The sequence below is a fragment of the Aegilops tauschii genome, chromosome 3 (genome assembly GCF_002575655.3).
Source record: "Aegilops tauschii subsp. strangulata cultivar AL8/78 chromosome 3, Aet v6.0, whole genome shotgun sequence".
NCBI classification, from domain to species: domain Eukaryota; kingdom Viridiplantae; phylum Streptophyta; class Magnoliopsida; order Poales; family Poaceae; genus Aegilops; species Aegilops tauschii.
In genome coordinates this window covers 322,655,286-322,659,546 of record NC_053037.3, presented here as the reverse complement: position 1 = coordinate 322,659,546, position 4,261 = coordinate 322,655,286, and the positions used below count along the sequence as shown (strand labels likewise).

Here is a 4,261-nt window from a genome sequence, read left to right as displayed (position 1 = left end):
ATAATGAAACCTTGGCTTCTTATGCTAGAGGTATATATGATTACTATGATGTAGAATGAATAGAAGAACTTGTTGCTTTTAAGGGTGCATATGAAATTGAATCTTTGTTTGAAAAGTTTGAAGATTTTGATGATTCAGTTTGTAGACCTGAAAATCTTGCTATCTTTAAATATTGCTATGATAATTATAAATATAATTACGATATTGATGTATTTATTGAGAATAACCCTGCTGTCCAAGAAGAGACTAATATTTTGCAGGAGTCTATCACTACTGGAATCAGCAGATTTGTCGTCTGCCCCCTCGTTGCCATCCACTTGCGGACGGCAGAACGGCTTTGCCATCAGCCAGAAGAAAGCGGACAGCAAATAGGAAGCGGACGACAAAGAAGCTCTTTGCCATCAGCCAGTTCTTTGCCGTCTGTTGGCAGATGGCAAAGAATCTTTGCCGTCTGCTGGCAGATGGCAAAGAGATGGGTGGGTCCAGTGGACGCCAGCGCTGTAACGGTGCACCAGCCCCACCTCTTTGCCATGTGCCAGCAGACGGCAAAGATTCTTTGCCATCTGCTGGCAGACGGCAAAGAGGTGGGGCTATCTTTTTTTTACGGATAAAAAAAACTGTTGCCCCCACCTCCTCTCTCTCTCCCCACCCGGCCGCGTTGAACCCACTGCCCCTGCACCCGCATCTCCTCTCTGCTCTCCCGCGCCCTAGGATTAGCCACAGCCGTCGCCGCCGCCACCGCCACCGACCTTATTCCGGCGAGCTCCGGCGGCCATGGTCGGCGCGCAGCACGCTACCGAGCTCACCCCGCCCCGCTGCATCGATTCCTCTGGCCAGATCCGTCCCTTCCTCCCTCGAACGCTCGCTCCCAACCCATCCCTCTGCGGCTAGGGTTTGGTGCACGGCCTCATCTCCGCCGCCGGCGTGCCTCCGGCGGTCCTCTACGCCTCCTCGCATGGCTCCTCACGCGGCTGCGCCTGCTGGACGCCGCTTCTCCACCACAAGGCAGTGGCAGAGGAGGGCCTTATCCACCACCACGCAACGGCATCCAAGGTCCTCCTCACCCATCTCGCCTCTCTCCCTCTCTCAACCCCCTGTTTCTTTCGATTTGGGAATTTTTTTCCTTTTTCCCTTGTGCAATTTCTGATCTCACCGGGTTTGTTTTTAGGGGCATTAATTTGGTGCTTTTTGTGTCCATAGAAAACTAGTAGAAGGGGGTGAGGAAGGAGGAGAAAGACCAGAAGAAGGGCAAGGGAGGTGGGGCGATCTGCATGTCCATGAAGGTCTGAATGTTCCTTGTTTAATTTTATTTTATGTTGCATGCTCTCTGATTCCAGAGTAGATTTCTTTACAACATGTTGAATACCAATGGTGTTCTCCTCTGTTTGATTACTATGGCTGGTTGCTTGTTTAACTTCTGTGTAAGAAATAATGCAGATCAAGTGAGCTAATCTTGTTTCTAAATTTAGATACATGCATGTCTGTGGGGCTCTAGTTCTAAACATAGTAGACCACTACCCTCCTATATGTTGTGCGAACCACAGAGCTGCTTAATTGATTAACATTTTGGATTGGTTTAATTTTTCTAAAAATGGCTGCTTCTGTTGTCACACATACACATGCTTCTGGACAGTGCTACTAGCTATTATCTTTGCTATTTTTTGATATCCAGACTAATTTTCGCATGATTTGTTTCGATCATGTACTGCTAGTTGTGGCTGTCAAACAAAAAGAATTGGTTTATGATTCATAATGTCCAGACATTAGCGTGTCTTTTCAAGGAGTCGGTTTGCGATACATGCCCACCTACTCATTTTAGTTTCAAAGAAAAGAATTGGCTTTATATTCGTAATGCTCAGGCCATTGTTTTAATGGCGTATTGCGTTTTATGGCGAGCGACCCCCTTTATAGCATTATAGCGACGATATAGCGACGCCATAAAGGTATTGCGAGCCTGGGTCTGTATGGTGTCCGTTATAGCGACGAGATACGGACGCCTTTAAAACAATGGCTCAGGCATTAATTTTCACTGTCACATGCATGGTTTTAGATTACCTGTGAGGTCATCCACCGCGACCCTCACTGTGAGGTTGGTTATTTCCCTGCAAACATTGCTCTATTGTAGCCTAGTTCGTTTCAATGCTGCTGGTTGTGAAACCAAACTAGGTGGGCGGGTGTGTGATGAGGTTTGGTTTAGTGCTTGATGCCACTGGACTGTACGTTCTTGTGTAGGACTACTTGTTATATAACTATGGTTCCTGCTGAGGTCATGTATATACTAGGCTAGTTGCACTTTGGTTCTATCTATTTCAAATCATATTTGGTCATGTATGTATGTATGTATGTATGTATGTATGTATGTATGTATGTATGTATGATGCATGTGTGCTTCGATTTGGAGCAGCAGTAGGACGACAACGAGAGGATGAGTACCTCGACGGCGACGACAACCAGGAGGATGAACCCACCCACACTACTGGAATCAGGGATGACGCGGTTCGGGATCGCCGCGCGCTTCAACGCCACGTCGTCGGCCGTCTCGGAGGCCGCCGCAGTCATGTTCTAGATTGCCGCAGTCATGTTCAAGTCCAATGATATCTTGCGCAAGCAGACCGCTCTCAAGGTTGGTTCTTCATAATAACTTGTCTATCAACGTGCTTCTTCTGCTTCTAGAGGTTAATTAATTGTTTTGCCAAGCAGACTGCTCTCAAGGGCTTGTGCTTATCTTGTGTATCAACGTTCTTGTTCTACTTCTAGCACCGGGTCTGTCCCTTCTATTGAGGAAGTCGGCTGGAAGACTGCTGCCGTCACCAAATCCCTAACGCTGGGCACCGTGTTAACTCCATTTGCTTGTCAAATTGCTTAGATAACTCAATTTGATTGTCCTCATAGTGTTCTCACATGCTTAGAAGAGTTGGAAACACTATAAATGTTTTGGTACGGATATGTGCTCTAGAATAGTGATTATGGCATGCTATATTTTTCATTGCAGTGAATGGTATTCTCTTTTCCCACATAGCATGATTTCCCCTTTTGGGGCCTCTCTGCTTCATATTATTCCATATGATTGTAATATGCATCCTTGAAAAACTCCTATGGTTTTCTATGATGCACTCAAACATCCTGTCGATCATATTGTATCAAGAGAGGGCATGACATTGCAACCCAGTGATTTTCCTACTTATGAGTTTTTAGGTCCTGTGAACCAATTAGGCCCTTGGTCATTTCTTGAACTCAATAAATAACTCATTTGTGGAAAAAACTTGACGATGTGTGTACCTGTGTGTTCTGTTCTGTTTTGAAGTGGATAACATTGCCCCGTGTTTCACTTGGAAATAACTTATGTTTGTTGAATAATAGGAATTTATGCACCATTTCTATCTGTTCATACTCTTAAACTAGCACTGCTCTCCTTAAAATTTCTAATCAGGCTGACTACTGTTTTGTGCTCCACAGATACAATGGTCCGGCAAGCTGCTATGGTGGTCAAGTGTGTGCTGCCTAGGAAAATAGATATTTAGTTTTAGGTCATTTCTTGTAATTTCAGATATGGAGTGCTTGTGTTTAGTTTTTGTTTTTTACTTTGTGAAACTTGCTACCTATGGATGAAACTGTGTAATATTGATGAAACTATGTATATGTATGGATGAAACTTGCTACTATTGGTAACATGTGTTGGATATCCTATATTGGTCATATATATATGTGTGTGTTTGATTTTCTGTGAAAATGAATGGATATAAGAAGAAACAGAATTAATGCCTATTTGGTCTCTTTGCCATCTGCCAGTAGATGGCAAAGAGCCTGCAGTCTTTGCCATCAGCGGCGGACGGCAAAGGCTGCCGTTAGCCGCCTAACGGACTAACAACACATTTATTGCCGTCGGCTTTCTTTGCCGTCAGCCGCTGATGGCAAAGGCCCCTTTGCCGTCAGCCGCTGATGGCAAAGGCCCCTTTGCCGTCCGCTTCAGAAAGCAGACGGCAAAGAAGCTCTTTACCGTAGCCTACTTTGCCGGAGCCTTTTGCCGTCCGCGGCAGACGGCAAAGGCCTTTGTCGTCTGCCGTGGCAGATGGCAAAGTAGCTGATTCCTGTAGTGTATGAAGAAGGAATTGATGAAACTGTGAGCTCATTGGATGAAAAAGATGATGAGGAGAGCGAAGAACAAGCGGAGGAAGAGCGGATTGATCACCGATGCCCACCTTCTAATGAGAGTAACTCTTCAACTCATACATTATTTAATATCCCTTCGTTCTTACCAAAG

General features: G+C 45.2%; 1 long non-coding RNA gene across 3 annotated transcripts; it reads left to right on the top strand.

Annotated features, from left to right (window-relative positions):
- The first annotated feature begins 675 nt into the window (after positions 1-675).
- Positions 676-3,698, top strand: LOC120975776 (uncharacterized). 3 transcript variants are annotated; one of them, XR_006671444.2, is made up of 4 exons: positions 676-1,053; positions 1,201-1,283; positions 2,408-2,623; positions 3,457-3,698. It is a non-coding gene; the product is annotated as an uncharacterized lncRNA (long non-coding RNA). The 3 variants fall into 3 exon arrangements; XR_005771283.3 differs by having other exon boundaries at positions 2,405-2,623; XR_012180984.1 differs by having other exon boundaries at positions 2,405-2,623; positions 2,701-3,698.
- The last annotated feature ends 563 nt before the right edge of the window (positions 3,699-4,261 follow it).